The 19,557-nt window shown below is 50.0% G+C and overlaps 1 protein-coding gene across 1 annotated transcript in view; it reads left to right on the top strand.

Annotated features, from left to right (window-relative positions):
- The window catches only part of Syt2 (synaptotagmin 2), a 113,074-nt gene that overhangs the window by 387 nt on the left and 93,130 nt on the right, over positions 1-19,557 (top strand). The gene's annotated exons all lie outside the window — the stretch shown is intronic.

Genomic DNA, 19,557 nt, shown 5'->3' with positions numbered 1-19,557 from the left:
AGCAGGATCCTCTGTGGTTTGCGCGGGGAGCTGCAGGACGGAGGGGCCGAGGGTCCCTTGCGCCCTCCCGCTCTGCTCGCAGCGTTTCTTCTCCCTGGACGCCCCCACTTGCATCTTGCCCATCCCCCGCCTATTTGCGCCATCTCCAGTTTGCCTCTTTTGCCCCGGGTCAAGCTTCGGGGATCTGCAGCACCGCCGTCGTGGGAGGAGAGGGGGAAGGTCGTGTGCGAGGCTGGGGGAGGGGGCAGACTAGGATTCTGGAGGTGGGGGTCGAGGGGAGCAGTCTGGTACGCGACGGGGGTGGAGATGTGTGTGTGGGGGGTGAATGTGTCCCTTCAAATCTCATGACTCAGCACCGCCTAGGACGGCTTGTCGCCGCTCCAGTCCTGGTCCTTAGGGCCAAACCCATTCTCCTTTCTGGACTCTTCCATTTTCTTACTCGCCCCTCCCTCCACCACGTATTTTCTATTTTAATTTAGAGGCCGCACCTTTTCCTCATCTCATCCCATTAACGGTATGCTCTGTTTCTTCCTGCCTTCCGACATTCCACAGGTGCCTCTGTGGCACGGGGTCTCCCCTTTGCACACCCCCACTCCTGAGGTGCTGGTGGAGGTCTCCTTCCTTGGCCCGGCAACGGAAGAAGCAAGAGCAAGGACAGAGCAAGCGCTTGCCCAGCGTGGCCACTGCAGTGTAGAGAGGGCAGAGGGAGGGAGAGAGTGGGAATTGGGTGAACACGAGGAAACAAAAACCCTTAGGTTTTCAGGGGGCACTGGGAAGAAGACTGAGGTCAGACTCGGGGAGCCTGGGATAGGCGCCCTTCTTCCTCCTCTGCTGTGGGCTGGAGGGAGCGTTTCCAATGTAATAGATTGTCCTCGGTCCAATCTCTAGCTAGAAACCTGGGCACTTCATCACTCGGGTGCTGAGGAGGAGCAGGACCAGAGGCCGTTAGTCCTTCAGGCTAGCTCTCCTTCCCAGATTACACCAAGTCTAGCTTTTCGGCTGCTTCAAAAATGAAGAAATGGACATGTCTGACACCCCTCAGGCCGAGCCAGAGGGGCACGGGCAGGGCAGCTATGATGCAACGGGACGTGCCTGGCAGACACTGTAAGCTTCAGCTTGTGTAAGGGCCCCAGAGGTGAGTCAGTGCCAAGGGTCTACACCAGGCCCACTGTGGCCTGTTCTGGGGGATCCAGTCATTGTGCCAGCGCTCCTGGAGAATGGCTAGCACCATCAGAACTGGGCTTTCCTGGGCTGCGAGAGCCTCTGCCTTGTTCTGCTCCTTGACACATCCTTGGTCTCATCCTCTAGGACTCCCTGTGGATCAGGGTTTCTTAGGATCTCATGGGCTTACTCTTCACCTTCTGCACCTGACCTGTGTAGGGAGGGGGACCCAGAGGTGTCCAGTTACCCTCTGGTGGATCAGAGACCGTCCCCTTCGATGTGAGTCAGCTTTGCTCAGCACCCCACAAACTTTCCCCAGACAGCTTGGGATCCTTTTGGGGGGCGGGGTCTTTCCACTCTGGGGCCTGGCATCCACACGGAGACCAGGGGAAGAGAAAGGCATTTGGCTCTGGTATGACTGGCTTCACCTGTGAGTAGCATTGGTTTTATCCTGGTCACAGAGCACCTGGTCTCAGACCACCCTGCAGCTGCAGCTCATCTTAGCTCTTCACCTTCAGGCTGTTTCCAGGTAGATGCTACAAGGCTGCCCCTAATATGGCAAAGCTGGGGGTGGACGGCTGGAGAAGTCTCTTCCCTGCTAGGCTACCCCAGTCCTCCTGGATCTGGGTACATCTGACCTTGAGTGGCTTCTGCTCTATCTTTGTCCTACCCTGACAGAGTCCTCCCTCTCCCGTCTGCTGAGCCTGTGCAGCCCTCTCAGGGAAGCTGGAGCTAGAGGAGCAGTGAGCCTGTGCCACAGGCATACAGGAAGACAATGAAGGGATGCCCCGGGCTGAGCACACTCTCAGATGACAGACGGCTGCCCTGAGTAGAATAAGGCTTCCTTCAGCCTTGAGATTTGTCAGGTAGACTTTTCTGGTCTTAGACATGCTCTTGCTAAAGCTAAGTTGGCTTGTCTTGAGCTAGCTATCACCGACGTCATCCAGGTTGGAAGGATACTGTTTAGGGGCTGGAGTGCCCGGCCAGAGGAAGCAACAGAGGGCCTGGCTGCAGCTGGTGCTTAGAACAGGACTTGGGTTCTAATCCCCAGGGCCAGTGTAATGGCTGGGCTTGATGGTCAGCCAGACTGCATTAAGAAGCACCTAAGACATCAATGTGGTATGCCGTCGAGTGTTTTCTTTGAGAGCTTTTCCAAAGATTAACTGAAGGGGACAGACCTGCCTTGGATATGAGGGACACCATCCTACGGGCTGGGGTCCAGCATTCTCCTGCTCTCCACTTCCTGTTCTACCCATGTGTACGTACTCGTAGATACAGCTACTTTTTCAGCTGTTTTCTTAGCCTTTCTCATCATCATTGGCTCTATCCCAGAACCAGAGCAAAAATCCAAACCAACCAACCAAACAAATCCCCAAACAACAACAATGCCTTTCCTCTGCTTCTCGTCAGGTATTTGGTTACACACTAATTATGAGGTGTATGGCTGCCCTCATGTATGCAATGAGGATTTTATTAGCACGTGCCTCCTGGGTGCCGTTGACGGGCACTGCGGATGGATGTGACAGTGAACACAACAGATGGCAGTCCTACTTGTGCCGCCACACCTGGTTTATTATTTATTTATTTATTTATTTATTTATTTATTTATTTATTTATTTTTTGGTTTTTCGAGACAGGGTTTCCCTGTGTAACAGTCCTAGCTGTCCTGGAACTAGCTCTTGTAGACTAGGCTGGCCTCGAACTCACAGGGATTCACCTGCCTCTGCCTCCCGGCCTCACACCTGGTTTACACAGTGCTAGGACTGAATCCGGGCTTTGTATGTGATGGGCAAACAGTACCAGCTGAGCTGCTTCCTCAGCCCCCAACCCCTGCTCTTCTGGGTTTTGCATTCCTGTGGACCTTAGTTATTTAGCTACTCTGATTATCAGTTCTACAATCATTTAATATTATCTATTGCTTGGTTGTTATTGTTGTTTGAGACAGGATTTTGCTGTAGGGCCCAGGCTGGCCTTGAAATCACTACAGAGCTCAGGTTGGTCTCCAACTTCTGACCCTCTCTGCCTTCCTGGTGCTGGAATTATAGGTGTGTGCCACCACGTGACTATTACTGTGTTGTTGTTGTTTGAGACCTGGTTTCTCTGTATAGTCCTGGCTGTCCTAGAACTCGCTCTGCAGACCAGGCTGGCCCTTAACTCAGAGGCCTGCCTGCCTCTCGAGTACTGGAATTAAAGGCTTACACCCCTACAACCTAGCTAACTATTGCTTTTTGACAGTCTGTTGTGTGCCATGCTAGGTGATAGGCATTCAGACGGGGATGAAACGTACCTGGTTCCTGCATTGGTGAGCGAGCACTGACTGCCACACAGCTGAAGGAATGATCACCCAGAGACCTCATCCCAGCTGTAACGAATGCCGTCCGTGGGAGCCTATGAATAGTGATTGGATAGGTCTGAAGCTTTAACACTTGCAGGGTCTAATGTGTAACTACTGTTAATACTGTCTACACAGTAGCCCATGGCTCCCTGCACTGATACAGTCTGACATGCCCCGTGTGAGCATCCTCACATACAACTGGTTGGTTATTCGCCATCTGCTCTGGCAGAAGCCAGGCCAGGAAACGGAAATTTAGCCCTGGACTCTCTTGGTGTCCAGGAGGCCTCTAGTAAATGACATAGTTTAAGTGGAGAAATGCCACATGATATTGTCCCCCCCCCCAAGTGACTATAGACAGGTTGCCTGGACACCACCTGGGTCTGCAAAAGCTCTGACTTTGAACAAATTGTTAATCAAGCTCCTATTCTCCATCATCCCATGTACAGAACGGAGTTATGCTTTCTGTCGCCAACACAGGGTGTGTGGTAGGAGGAGGATGAAGTGAACGGCATCCTGAGGTGAGAGCGGAGTGGGAGTGAGTGGTTTTTTATCACGTCAGTCCTGTCCTTGTCCACAGTCAGTGCTCATTCCCGTACCTCGTCCTGAAAGTTGGAGAACTTCCGGGCGGTTCTGCCTGGTGCCCAATGAGCCATTTTTTGCCAGAGCTTAATCTCTGGGAAGGATCTGTCCCAGCCACCCTTCCTTTCCATCTCTGGAACGGGCAGTTCCAAGAGGTCACTGGGGTAATGGGTGATTTGGGATTCCAGCCCTGAGGGACCAGAGCAGTCTCTGAATCTGGACGGTGGTAGGGAGCCTTCAGCTGCTAGCCCAAGAGTGAACTCCAGGAAGGGCTCCCTAGATGTATGGTGAGCAAGAGCTGCCATGAAGGCTTCCTTCCTTCCTGGGTGGCTTCCAGCTGCTGCAGTCCTGGATCATGGGTGGCCCTCCAGCTCTTGCTATTTAGGAAAGGAGGGTGCCATGGCCGCTGAACCTCCCAGCATGTGGTTTTTCAAGTAGCCCCCAGATATTTCTTGGCCATTTTATCTGGGGTCTCAGGATCGCAACTGTAGAAATAGTAGCTACAAGAGAAGACAGAGCCTGGATGGGTCATGAGCAGAACTCAGCCCCACCCGTCAGAAAGGGCTGTGTAACGCTGCCCCTCCATCTTGGAGCAGCTGCTGTTGGCCATTTCACACTAACGAGGAAGCAGAAGCCACTCTTCCTCCTCCGTTTTCTGTTTGGAGGGGTTAAGCAACTCTCTGAGAGACAAGGCTGGGAAGGTCCCGAGAGGAGCATTCATGACAGCCATGTAGGTAGGGTGGCTATGCTTCTGGAGCCCAGGGTTGACTGCCTGCCCGCACCAGGTTCCTCAGTCCTTGGAGCCTGCTTCCTTCCTCTCTGCCCCTGCCGGGGCGGGACTGATGGGCCCAAGCACTCAGCACTGGGCAGTCTGGGCCCCAGGAGTCAGGAAGGCTCCCTTTTGGCATTTGCAAGGGCAGGAGCCCCTGAGTGAGGCAGGGAGTCCTCGGCCATGGAGAGCCCTGTCTGGGCGGCCTATAATTGGGTTGATGTGGTGGGTCTGGAGTGGCAATTAGGGAATACTGCAATCAGAGGTGGAATTTTCCCATTACCGCTCCCTGCCTCTTAATAGTGAGTGCAGGTGGTTGTGACTGCGTGCAGGGCACTAGGGAGACCACAGGAAACAGAGATGAGCAAAGGGTGGGATGGGGTGGGCCAGGGAGGGAGGGGGAAATTTAACCCTTTCCATACTCTCATACTTGGGGTAACAGAGGGGTGATTTGGTGGTGATGCAGAGTTGGGGCAAGGAGGTCTTCAGTTTGCTGTGTTGTAATCAGCTGAGGCAGAATCACTTGAACTCATCGTGCATGTGTGCGTGCGTGTGCGCTTTAGATGGGGTATTACTGTGTAGCCCTGGCTGATCAGTAACTGAGCCCTCCTCCTCCCTTAGCCTCTTCTGTGCTAGGATCACAGATCTGAGCTATCACTGGGCTCTTCAAAGAAGATTTTAACTTTTGCTGGCTGCCCCACTTCTTGAATCTCAGCATTTAGGCAGGCAGAGGCACGTGGATCTCTGAGTTTGAAACCAGCCTGATGTACATAGTGAGTTTCAGGCTAGCCAGGGCTGCATAGAGAGACCCTACCTAAAAAATATCTATTTTTAATTGATAGAGCAATTGTGCTTATTTATGCGCCCTACTGTGTGTGGTGCTGAGATAAACACCTTGACACACCACTTGCCTCAGACATCTGCTATTTGGAGTTTTTGTTGTCTGTGTTATCTGGGCCCTCCTGACAGTCCTTGTTCCCTAAGGGCTTGAAAGTTTAAGAAAAATAGCTTTGCATTATCATTGACTCTGATCCGAGCTATTGTTCAGGTGTGTTGGGCCTCTGCTTTCTGCTTTGAAAAGTAACCGGGGAAGTTTTAATACCTTTATGGTAGGAAGTTCTTTTCGGTACGCAGTCTCACCTGCTTCTGCCCTACCATAGCTTCCGGAGCAGGCAGCTGCAGGGCCCCTGAAGAGGGGACCTAACAGGGTGGTGCGCCATGGCTCAGAAGTCCACACTCATGTCTCCTGCGTGTCTTTTGGGGAAAGCATATTTTAAAAACACACAGTCCTTCATCTGATCTTCTTCTGGCCTGGCTTCCCATGTTCCCAGTCAACCACACAACTAGAGCAGTCATGGGTCCCAATGAGAGATCTGAGATCACGTGGTGGGAGGGACGGAGATCTGAAGGAAAGAGAGCCACCCACCATCTAGTCACAGCACAGGCATGGAGGGAGGCTGCCTGAAAAGCCGGCAGGACTGAAATCCGGCCTCACCACTGGACTGCAGAGAAGTTGGAGGGAACCCTCAAGAGCAGAGACTGTGTGGAGTTAATTGGTGGGGGGGCTCCCTCTCCCAGCCTTAGTCTCCCGTGAGGAGAAAAGACTTCACTTTAATAAGGCCGCCCTGGTTCCAAATCAATCCTGGCATTGCAGGAGGCGAAGGGGGAAACACAGCCACGAAATTGGATTAGCTCTTTGATGCTGGGAACCGAGCTGGCTGCAGTGGGAGGCGGAGAAGGGAGGACTGAACCTGCCCCAGACTTCTGAGGCTGTCGGGGATATTGGCCTTCCTCCCCACCTAGTCTGCTGGTGGAGGGACCAAGGCTTCCACTACTGCCAGGCCGGGAAATGTCCCTAGGGCTTCCTGGGAGTAGGTGTGAGCTCCCAAGCTCCGGGGATGGGGGGAGCAGTGGTGGGAAGGAGGGGATGCTTGCCCCACCCCAGCTGTGCCCCACCCCAGCTGTGCCCCACCCCAGCTGTGCCCCACCCCAGCTGTGCCCCACCCCAGTTGTGCCCCACCCAGCTGTGCCCCACAGCTGCACATCTTTAAGATCCAGTACAAAGAGAACATACATGTGGCCAGGAGTTGGGTGGGAGCTGTTTTATTTATTTTTATTTTTTTTGGTTTTTCGAGACAGGGTTTCTCTGTGGCTTTGGAGCCTGTCCTGGAACTAGCTCTTGTAGACCAGGCTGGTCTCAACTCACAGAGATCCGCCTGCCTCTGCCTCCCGAGTGCTGGGATTAAAGACGTGCGCCACCACCGCCCGGCTGGGAGCTGTTTTAAACCAGAACACACACACACACACACGACTGCCTGTGTGTCTATGATCAAGCTAAACTCCTATAGCCTCGGCTGTCCACTTGGAGAATAGAGCTAGACACACAGGGGCTGCTGCCCACAGGATCATCACACATGATGTCCCCGTGATAGCAGTTCCCAAAGTGCACTTCCTGGGGGAGTTACCAAAAGTTTTTCAGTAGCTTCCTTAAGATGAGGAATAGCTATAGCACCGAAGTGCTGAGCACCTTTGCAAGAGTGCTTTGAGGCTAAGGCAGTGGAAGGTGAAGATACTGGTACTTCATGTGAGTCAAGGCCACAGCTGCACCAAACTGTCCTGGCTATTGTGTTCTTCCCCACCGCATGCTAAGCAGGTACTCACAAAAGATCTTTGATGAAGCAGCCAAGATGCTGAATTCATGAAACCTGGACCCTGGAATGAATACATATCTTTCCAAATATTTTCTAAAATGAAGTGAGTTGAATATACAAAGCACAAAGCACATTGGCTGTCCGCTGCAATGGGAGCGGAAGCCCAACCACCTAGGCATCATGTGAGTTACAAACTGAACTTTCATGGACCATGGTTTCCCTTGAGAAAATGACTGACAAGTACAGTCGTTCAGAGTGAGTGTTGAATAGACATTTTTGCAAAAATGAATGGATTAAGCCTGTCATTTCAAGAAAAGCACCCAGCAATGTCTGTTACCAATGGTGACATTCAAACCTTCAAGCAAAAGTTAGAATTTTGGAAAACATATCTGTTGTCATAAAAAAGAGTCTTGGGGTCAGATTTGTGGGAATTTAATAGACAGCTGGTTAATATTGAAGTTCGTCAGCATCTAGGAGAGCTACGCAGCTGAGCAAGCTGCTGTCTTCAACAACAAATATGAAGCTCTAGAACCATCCTCAATCTCCCATTGGGTGCAGGCTTGCAGATTCCATATTGCAGTGACAGTAGAAATGACCACATGATAAATTCTGCTGTCATATCAAGGTATAACCATAGTGATGTGACAAACATTACTAACTACTCTTCCTTAGCCAGGTGTGGTGGCTCACACCCATAATCCCAGCATTAGGGAGGTGGAAGATCAGGAGTTCAGGACCAATCTGGACTGCATGCAACCCTATCAGAAAAATAAGTAAATAAAAAGAAAACAGGGCTAGCAGAATGGCTCTGTGAATGAAGGTACTTGCCACCAAGCTTGATGACTTGATTTTGGTCTCTGGGACTCCCATTGTGGAAGGAAAGACTGTCCTCTGAATGTTCTCCCTGGCCTCTGTGTGAGCACCACGTGATACATGCCATTCTCCTGACCATAAAAGTCAAGTCAAATGCTGTGTGGGTTTGGATCTCCCCCCCTCTCTCTCCCCCTCTCCCTCCCTCCTTCTCTCCCTCCCCCTCCCTCTTTCTCTTCCTTTCTCTTTCATACCCTTACTGTGATAGACTAAACATGATCTGGAATGGGAGATTCCAGTTTCTTCCAATAAACCAGGCACTGAAAAAAACCTGGACATACTTCTTATGAGGTAACACATCTAGATATTTTTCATCTTAGAAGATATAGTTTTATTGAAATCTGTTGTGCTCAGATGTAACACATTGTTTTTGTCAGTCGATAGTGGAGTAGTTTCTCAGTCTGGATTTCTAATATGCTAACTCTAACCTACATATGTGCATGTTAGGAGTCGGGTCCTCACTGGACAGGTGTTGAGCCACTGTCCTTGGGGCAGCCTGTGTGGGAGCTGGGCACAACACAGAAGGGTTTCCCAAGATTTAGTACCTCAGAGCAGAAGTTAGGGGTGTTCTTGTGTCTAAGATGTTCCAGTCACCTGGCAGCCTTGCTGGGCAGCCTGCATAGAATAGTGGACAGAGACCAGGTGGTCATGGCGCACACCTTTAATCCCAGCTCTTAGGAGGCAGAGGCAGGTGGATCTCCGTGAGTTTGAGGCCAGCCTGGTCTACAAAGTGAGTTCCAGGACAGTGGCTACACAGACAATCCCTGTCTCGAGAGGGCAGAGACAGCCATCTGAAGTGGGGGAGAACCTTAGGCACCCAGACCACTGGCTTCAGCTGGCCTCTGGGGTCAGGCCTTATCCTATGTCTAACTTTGTTAGAGTGAGGGAGGAGTATCCTGGAGGAACCCCTTCAACATCTCAGCCCCTGTCCTCCTAAATTCTGCCATAATCTGTCGTGCTTTTTGGGATTCTTAATTTTGGGTTTCTCTTTCTTTCTTTTTTTTTTTTTTTTGTTTTTTTTTTGTTTTTTTTTGTTTTTTCGAGACAGGTTTCTCTGTAGCTTTGGTGCCTGCCTGGAACTAGCTCTTGTAGACCAGGCTGGCCTCGAACTCCCAGAGATCCGCCTGCCTCTGCCTCCCGAGTGCTGGGATTAAAGGCGTGCGCCACCGCCACCCAGCCTGGGTTTCATTTAAGCTGTTTAAAAAGGAAGATTTTTGAAGCTTTAGAAAGATTTTAACAGGGGATTGGAGAGACGACTCAGTGGTTAAGAGCACTGGCTGCTCTTCCAGAGGATCCAGGCAGGTTCAATTCCCAGCACCCACATGGCAGCTCACAACTGTCTATAACTCCAGTTCCACAGGATCCAACACCCTCACACAGACATATGTTGCAAGGAACCGCTTTTTTGTCCCGGTTGTCCAGAATTGAAATAATCACACAGAAACTGTATTCATTAAATCACTGCTTGGCCCATTAGCTGTAGCTTCTTATTGGCTAACTCTTACATCTTAATTTAACCCATTTCTATTGACCTGTGTGTCATCACGAGGTCGTGGTCTACGAGCAAAGTTTCAGCACGTCTATCTCTGGTGACAGATCATGGCATCTCTGACCCTGCCCTTCTTTCTCCCAGCATTCAGTCCAGTCTTTCCCGCCTACCTAAGCTCTGCCCTACCAACAGGCCAAGGCAGTTTCTTTATTCATTAATGGTAATCACAGCACACAGAGGGGACTCCCACATCAGACATACATACAGGCAAAACATCAATGTACATAAAATGCAAATTATTTTAAAAAGAGATTTTAGTGTGTTGTAGTATAAGTCTTTGTTCTAAAGACAAAACCCAAGTCCTAGTACTTTAGACAGAAGGACTGTGAATTTCAGGTTAGTGAGGGTTACAAAAAAGCCCCTGAGTCAAAAACAAAACCCAAAATTAAACACAACAGAGCCCCAAAGCAAGACAAAGGGGAGAGACGCGTATGTGGGGCAACAGGTGCAGTCCGCAGCAAGGAGGGCAAGGTCCCCCAAGAGGCAGTTTGCTGTGGCTGAAGGAGCTGTAGCAGCAGTACTGGGTGCTGGCCCAGCAGGAACGCAGCGCGTGGTCACAGGCAGGTAGCGGGCTTTCCTGCTCATTTTGTCTTTGTAACTCACCTTGGTTCTATGGAGGTAATGTTACAGACCTGAGCCCCTGTTTAAAGTATTGGATTCAATTGATGGCTTTTAGTGTATTGATAGCATTGGATGGCCGTCACAGTGCAATGTTAGACTCCACGATATGTCACCCTCCACAGAGGGAGATAGTCTCCGAAAGGTGAAACAGGTCCCCTAGATCACCCTGGTGATGGATGGCCCCAGACCAATATCTAAGTCAGGTATGTCTGCCTCAGTGCTGTTCTCCTAGATGTCTGCCTTTGAGAAGGTTGGTCTGTCTCTTGCCTGGGGACTGTGGACAATTGCTACCCATCCCCACCCCCGGCTGGTGTCGCAGGGATCTGTCTGGAGGAGGTCTTGTCCACACAGTTCTAGGGATGTGGGAGAAACCCTGAAATCAGCCCCTCTCAGGAGTAAGATTCTAACAAGAAGCCCACGATGCTTCCTTTGGCCTAACTTCCAGGAGACCCAAAGTCCTGCAAACAGACTCGCTGATATCTAGGAAGTAGGGTTCCAGGAAGTAGAATTTATCTGTTATGCTGGTAACCCAGAATGGAGAGGAAGTTCTTTCTTGTGTCTAGCCACATTTCTTCTGCTGTGTTGAATGCTCATTTCCTCTTCCTGTACACCCTTCCTACCTGGCGATGCTGGGAGCCATTGTACACTGGAAAAGCGGAGAGCCGGAAGCAGTTGTGGACTTCCAACTTGGCCACATGCCTGTTGAATTTAAAACGTAGCTCCCTGATCTCTGAGACGCGAGGAGAACTGTCCTTTCTGTGGGGAGATCAGGTAGGCTTCATGTCCGGTCCATGGCATTGTGGCTCAGGGAATAGGGCCAACTGGTCCAGGAAGGATGAGTGAGGGCGGGTTGGAGAGGCTGTGGGGGACAGCAGAGAGCTAGCCCAGGTGAGGGGGTGTCAGAAAGGGAACTTGCCTTTCTTTCTTGGCATAGGACTGGGCTGTTGCTGTTGACAGTCCTGACTCGTGGCTCCTTCCAGTCTGGCAGTCTTGAGCCGTCCTGACCTCAGTGTTCCTCTCTGGAGCCTGTTTCCAGTATTGTGGCGATCAGGAGCGGGGAAGACCAAGACAGCAAAAGATGAGGGGAGGGACACTCCCCTGGGTAACAGTGGTCGCTTAAGTCAGCAGTTCTCAACCTGTGGGTCTCCACCCTTTGGGGCTCAAATGACCCTTTCAAAGGGGTCACATATCAGGTATCCTGCGTAAATACAGTTGTGAAGTAGCAACAAAAATAATTTTATGATTGGTGGTCACCGCAACATGAGGGTAGCAGCGTCAGCAAGGTTAAGAACCACTGACTCAGGTGATTTAGACTTGCCTTGTGGGGAGGGCTGCTGAGACCCTGGACACTGTCTTTTGGGGGTCCTGAGTCTTCCCCTTCTGGTACCCAGTGCACTTCTGGAAGTTTTTTGTGTCTCTCAATAGTGAACTTGAAAGTACTCGGAGGCAGGCAGGCAGGCAGCCTCACCAGGACAGAGTATTTTTAAATTTTTTGGCTTTATTGAGACAAAATTGACAAACATTGCAGATATTTGGGATGTGTGAAGAATCGGTATCCATGTACATCCAGTGACATATATCACATAACACATGGCCATAGGGTGATCCTTTGGGGACCGAGGAATGTGCCCCTGATACCCCTGAGACTCCCAGATCTGGGGCATGGAGTTCTTGACCTTCTTCTAAAACGAGGCAGACATATTTCTGAAACAGCCCCTTGTAGTGACTCAACCATGCCCACTTCACTGAAAACAAGTTCTTGTTTAGTTCATGCACCCAGCAGCAGTAGGTGGGGAAAGAGTCTCACTTTCTCAAGCGTGGATCTGCACACGTGCACAAGCACCAGGGTAGCTTTTGGCAGGGTGCCCATGGGCAGTGACATCTCCCCCGACACTTGTTGAAAAGGGACAGTGAAATCGAGCCTGAGACCTTATCTCTAGGTCAAAGGAGACTCTTGGTCTCACGCAGCCTTCCCGGCCCAAGTGCCACTTCCTGGCAGGGATCCTAGGCCGGGGTCTGGTTTGGATACTTGGCATTTGTGTGGTCCCTTGTAGACCTGGTCTCCACAAGCCATTGCTACCTCCCTGGCCTTTGTGGCAGCTGCCACCTGCTGTTAGGAGCCAGTGCTGGGAGCTTGGTCAGCCGCTGCCCTGAGTGTGGAAAACTCAGAGAACGTGCTGGGACCATTCTTAGTAGTTCCGTGGAAGGTAAGTGATTGTGTGGTGGGGACCAAAGCCTAGGGCTTCACTTCCTGCCTTGGTGGCAGAAGTGATGGGGGAGACTAGTGGGAGGGGGGGGAGTGGTTGGGGGAGTCGGCTCCTGACATTGTTCTGGCAGGACAGGCTTATCTAATCTTCCTGTTTCCCCCACAGTGGTAAGGTTCTTTTCTATCCCCAAAGTTTGGTAGAGGACAGTTCAGTGATCCTTGTCCCTGTCTCAGGGGTGGAGCCAGGACTTGCAGGCTGGGACCCTGATTTTGTAGCGTCTCCCACTCTCAGGGGATTCCCTTCTAAAGGTCTCGACCATTCACTCACTCAAGCAAGAAACAGTCTCCACACCCGTCCTCCGTGCAGGTGATGATAGGGATGAAGACAGAGCAGAGAGGCCATGCTGATGCAGTACGTTAAGCAAAAACTGTACCAACACTGATTAACTACAGAGTTTACAGTAGGCGTATGGAGAGGACTCTGGCATTCTCTAGCCTTCCCTCCTGTTGGGTGGGATTCCCAGAAGTGCTGAGCTTAGAGACAGAATCCTACTGTGGAGTCTCGAGTTTCTGGCTCTGCCTCTGGCTCCCTAGGTGCCACTACTCCTTGTATCTGCACCTCCCATGTAAGTGAGGACATATAACTAGAAAGGTCCCCGTGTGCTTTCCCAGAGTCCCAGAAAGTGTCACAGGTTTCCAAAGGCCAGCTGTAGTTTTTAATCCAAGATACCAAGAGAGGAGTTCTAGAATTTGCCACTCACCCAAAGAACAAATGAGTTGGAGGAGAGCACCCCAGAATCGGGGAATCACATGCCTTTGTGCACTGATGCCCATGGCAGTGAGTCCCGGAGTGGCCGGGTCCAGGGAGGAACACGAGTGATGGTTGTGAACGGCAGCCAGCAGAGTGTAGGTTAGATGTCAGGTGGTGAGTCCATATTTACAGCACCAAGGAATCTGACGTCTGACTAAAGGGGCATAGTAGATGTTTCAGGAAAGCAGAGAGAGCATTTCCGAGGGAGGTGGCTGGCATGATAGCAGTGGCAGCGATGGCCTCCAAGGTCTTCCCCAGAAAAGTCCATGAATCTCTTCTTGCTTTGCGGCTGAGGTCAGCACTGTCTGGATGTCTGTGAAAGGACAGGTCCTCTCGGCAGTGAGATTTTTTTTTTTTAGCATAAACCACCCCCAGCTCACATTTCTCCGTGACACACATGGCTGACTGTGGCTGTCACATCAGTTGAGCCCAGTGACACCTTTGCTCTCTTGTCCTGCTGTGATATAAATATGGCATCTGAGAGCTGTATTACTTGCTGGTGATGGGGGCACTGGGGCAACTGGCTTTGGAGACAGAGATTCATGTTTGGGACCCAGGGACAAGGGCAGCAGACAGATTCTTTGAGGGTGTGGGGTTGGGTGGCCTGTGCTGCTGTCCTCTCAGGGAGCCCTGAATAGTTTATGTTTAGATCAGCAGGTGCTCTCTGGGGGTCCTTGGGATTTCTTTTTATTGCTGCCAGTAGTCCCAGGCTCCTCATGTGTGCATGGCTCTACCTGCAGATACTGAAAGGGCCAAGGATGCACAGCTGCCCCGCTGCTCAAGCCCGTGCTGTGCACCTGCACAGATGATTTATAATGTCAGAAAGTTGGTGACAAATCTATCGCATGAAAGGCATCGGGCATCTGCAGAGGAATTGGCAGGCACTAAACTCAGGTGCTGTTACAGAAGACCAAGCAGGTGGTTGGCTGTCTTGCTCCATAGAAGGTCTGAGGCAGGATAGGCACTCGGGAAGGAAAACTTGATAATTGAGCTCTCTGTAGCATGGCTTGAATGTGTGTGTAGACATGCTGGGGAGAATTGAATGTGTGCACAACTGTCAGCTAGTTAGCTTTCTTCAAACAGCATCCTTGGTGCTGGGGAGATGTAGGGGTAAGAAGAAAGAAAAAGGGAAGGGAATGGGGGGGCAGTCCTGGATATCTCAGGCTTGGCAGGGTGGGCCCCTTTATCCATGCCATGATGTTACTCTGAGGAGACTGATGTGTAGGTGAGGGTGTGCTTTGGGCACCTAGACTTCAGTCATGAGACAAAGCCTGCCCCGGGACATGCAGATTGTCCCGCCCCATGTAGGCAGGTCTGCCCACATCTCTTCTCCTTTTGCATGTGATCTGTTTAGACATGCTGAACTTTTGCTCTGCCAACAAGCTGCGGCTCTGTGCCTTCAACACTGGAGGGAGAGCAAAGAGCCCAGAACTTTAGAAGAGCGTGGCTTCTAGATTCATTTATTAGGAACTCTAGTCTGGAACCTTGGCCAGGTTTCTTTCTTTCTTTCTTTCTTTCTTTCTTTCTTTCTTTCTTTCTTTCTTTCTTTCTCTCTCTCTCTCTCTCTCTCTCTCTCTCTCTCTCTCTCTCTCTCTCTCTCTCTTTCTTTCTTTCTTTCTTTCTTATGTATACAATATTCTGTCTGCATGTATGTCTGCAGGCCAGAAGAGGGCACCAGACGTCATTACAGATGGTTGTGAGCCACCATGTGGTTGCTGGGAATTGAACTCAGGACCTTTGGAAGAGCAGGCAATGCTCTTAACCACTGAGCCATCTCTCCAGCCCCCTAACATAATTCTGATGTCATTGAAAATGTTTCCAGGGTGGCTGGAGAGAGGGCTCAGTGGTTAAGAGCACGTTTTGCTCTTGTAGAATACCCGGGTTTAATTCTCAGCACCCACATGGTGGCTGACAACAGTCCATAGCTCTAATTCCAGGGGATCTGATACATTCTTCTGGCCTCACAGGCATTGGGCACACAGGTGGTATCATACATAACGCTGAGATGAAACACTCATTGGCATAAAACTGGAAAAACAATTATGCTTTTTCCTGGAGAAACATTGTAATTGATGCTAGAAGCTATATAAACTAGGCCTGGGGAGATGGTGCCTACCATAAAGTGCTTGGCCTGAAAACCTGAGGACCTCATTTCAATCCCTAGAGCCCAGATTAAAAACAAAGCAAAACAAAAAGCAGGGCATGGTAGCTCACAGTGATAGCCCCATCTCAAAACACAAAGTGGAGGCTGGAGAGATGGTTCAGCTACTAAGAACACTTGTTCTTACAGAGCATCTAGGTCCAGTCCCCAGCAGCCATGACCACCTGTCACTCAATGTCCTTTTCTGGCCTCTATGAGCAAAACACCCATACACATAAGATAAAATTTAAAAAACCAACAAAGTGGATGGTTGCTGACGTGTGACACCCAAGGCTGACTTCAGGCCTCCCCATGTGCATGTGTGATGCGCACACACATGAAAATACATAAAGCATCTGGAATGACTTTGCCATCTACAGAGTAGGATTGGTTGGTGAATTGTTTTATCTTCCAAACTTGACTCCAGGACCTGCAAAAGGGTTCTTGTGTTGGTTTACATAAGAACAGCTCCGATAGGTTCATATATTTAATGCTTGATCTCTAGGTGGTGGAAGTATTTTGGGAATATTGGTTTGTCAGGGTTCTTTAGAGTAACAGAATTTATAGACTGAATCTCTCTCCATATATATATATATGTATATATGTATATATACACATACACACAGAGACGTATCTACGTAATACATATATGTGTGTGTTTGTGTGTATTTATATACATATTAATCACATAATACACACATATATGGAGAGAGATTAATATATATGTGTATATAAATATATATGTATATATACACATATATACGTATGTATATATACACGTGGGGAGGGGGAGGGGATATGTTAGAATGGTTTACTGGCTGTGGTCCAGCTGATCCAACAATGCCTGCCTATAAATGGAAGGTTCAAGAATCCAGTAGATGGGGGCTGGAGAGATGGCTCAGCGGTTAAGAACATTGCCTGCTCTTCCAAAGGACCTGAGTTCAATTCCCAGCTACCCACATGGTGGCTCACAACCATCTGTAATGGGGTCTGGTGCCCTCTTCTGGCCTGCAGGCATACTCATAGAAAGAATATTGTATCCATAATAAATAAATAAAAAAAAAAAAAAAAAACAGCCGGGCGGTGGTGGTGCACGCCTTTAATCCCAGCACTTGGGAGGCAGAGGCAGGCAGATCTCTGTGAGTTCGAGGCCAGCCTGGACTACAAAGGGAGTTCCAGGACAGGCTCCAAAGCTACAGAGAAACCCTGTCTCGAAAAACCAAAAAAAAAAAAAAAAAAAAAAAAAAAAAAGAATCCAGTAGATGTACAGTCCATGAGACTGGATGTCTCAGCTGGTCTTCAGGATATGCCCGGATCTTGAAGTAGGCTCTAATGCCAGGGAAGGAATGGATTGCTAATGAAGTGAGAGCCAGCAGGCAAAGACTGAAGCTTCTTTCTTCCATGTCTTTATATAGGCTAGCAGATATGGCTAGGATTAGAGGTGTGTCTTCCCACCTCAACGATCCGGATTAGAAGCAAATCTTCCCCCTTCAAATTAACCAAATCCCTCACAGATGTGTCCCTCCATGTTTTGGATTTCAGTTAATCCCAGATGTAGACAAGTTGACAGCCAAGAATAGTCATTACAAAAGTATTAGGAGTGTGACCTTGTGGAGGAGCCATATTACTCGGGTGGGTTTTGAGCTCACAGAAACCCTTGTTCCTGCTCCAGCACCACACCTGCCTGCCTTGCTGCACTCCACGATGGTCATGAACTCACTGAAACTATAAACAAACACCCAATTAAATGTTTTCTTTTTTCTTTTTTGTGGTTTTTCAAGACAGGGTTTCTCTGTATAACAACCCTAGCTGACCTGCAACTAGCTCTTGTAGACCAGGCTGGTCTCTCTATTTGAATTCACCTCAGCTTCCTTTCTGCAAATAGTCTCTTGGATTGTACACCATCTTTCCCGAGTCTCCTGTAGTGCCTTGCAGTGCAAGAAGTCCCAGAAGGCAAGCCATGGCTGGGCCTCAGGAACTTCAGCACCACGGACAGCGCTCGGCTCCGGCTTCTGGGCTGGAGGGAGGGTCACTGGCTGACTTCCACTTTTGAAGATGGAAGCAGAAATGAGAAGAAAATGGATGATGTAGCACAACACCTAGGCTAAGAGGAGACGGGACTACGGGCATTGGAAGGGAGATTCCAGGCCTTGCAGTGTCGGGTAGGCGGGGCAGAGTGATGGCCTTCCTTCCCTGGGAGAAGAGGTGTGGGCGGCAGCTTTAGAGCTCAGGGCTGTGGGGAAGAGGCTCAGATGCTAATCGCTGCTGTGCCCTTCTGTCCCTGTAGCAGGGTGGCACCGTATTTCTGACATCTTGACATCAGTGAGGCACCTCCTACCTCAGACTGGTGTTTCTGTGCTTGAGCTCTCCTCAGAGATGCCAAGTGTACCTGATACCACTTGGATGCCTACCTCATCTTCCTCTCCAATCCCCGGGAACTGTATCTCACTGCATAGCTCCTCCCCCCCCCCCCACTTCCCGCAGGCTCCAGGCTCCTCCTACCTGCAAAAAAGCCTGGCTAAATAGGAGTGGCCTCGGGGTGTGCTAGGACTGTTGGGGAACACACTGTATGCAGAGTTTCCTGAGCCACTCATAATGCTTGGTGGCTCCCTCGTTACCTCAGTCCAAACTAGTTTTTGGAGGTGAGTAGGGCTAGGGGAGGGGGATAGACTTCCATGCTCAGCTCAGAAGACTTACATGCATGTGTTACTACAGGGAAGAACTGGAGACCCAAGCCCCTAATACCAGGGCTGCCCATTTCCCAAGCCCGGTCCTGTGAACCATCGCCCAAATCAGAGGTCAGTTCAAGTGCACACAGTGAGCCTCAGAGAGCAGGCTGGGCCCACAGCTCTGCTGTTGTGGCCTACGGCTCTGAGCCATAAGGAAAATTGATCCCACATCTCATCTCCTGCCAAGTCGAGAGAACACAAGCTATCTGGCCGCTAATTTAACCACCCTTTTGTTTTTGTTTTAGATTTGTTTATTTTATTTTACATGTATGAATATTTGGCCTGCATGTATGTGTATGCATCGTGTGCATACCTGGTGTCCAAAGAGGTCACCAGAGTCCCTGAAACTGGAGTTAGGGATGACTGTGAACCCCTGTGCTGGCTAGGTTTGTGTCAGCTTGACACACTCTGGAGTCAGGGGACGGGAGTCTAGAGGAGGGAAGCCCAGTTGAGACAATGCCTCCATAAGATCAGGCGATAGGCATTTTCTTAATTAGTGATTGATGTGGGAGGACTCAGTTCATTGTGGGTGGTGCCATCCCTGGACTGATGGTACTGAGTTCTATAACAAAACGGGAAGCCAGGTGGTGGTGATGCACACCTTTAAATTCCAGCACTCAGGAGGCAGAGACAGGAGGATCTCTGTAAGTTTGAGGTCAGCCTGGTCTCCAAAAGTGAGTTCCAGGACAACCAGAATTGTTAACAGAGAAACCCTGTCTCAGGAAAATAAATCAAAAGAGGTTGAGCAAGTGAGCAAGCTCTAACGATCAAGCTGGTAAGCAGCTCCCTCCTCCATGACCTCTGGATCAGCTCCTGCCTTGTTTGAGTTTCTGTCCTGTCTTCCTTCAGTGATGACCAGCTATGTGGAAGTGTAAGTCAAATTAACCCTTTCCTCCCCAAGTTGCTTTTCATCATGGTGTTTCATCACAGCAATGGTAACCACAACCACCATGTGGAAGCTGGGAACCAAATCCAGGTCCTCTGCAAAAGCAACAGGTGCTCTTAACAGCGGAACCATCTCTCCAGTCCCTCATCTGACCCACTCCTAAGTGGTCCGACTACTTCAGCTGTGAAATTGTTCCCAACATTGGGTCCCCAACAGCACAGAGATTCTCAGTGGATGTATGTGCACCCTG

The sequence above is a fragment of the Chionomys nivalis genome, chromosome 5, assembly GCF_950005125.1.
Source record: "Chionomys nivalis chromosome 5, mChiNiv1.1, whole genome shotgun sequence".
Taxonomy (NCBI): Eukaryota; Metazoa; Chordata; class Mammalia; order Rodentia; family Cricetidae; genus Chionomys; species Chionomys nivalis.
This window is presented reverse-complemented; position numbering and strand designations above follow the sequence as displayed.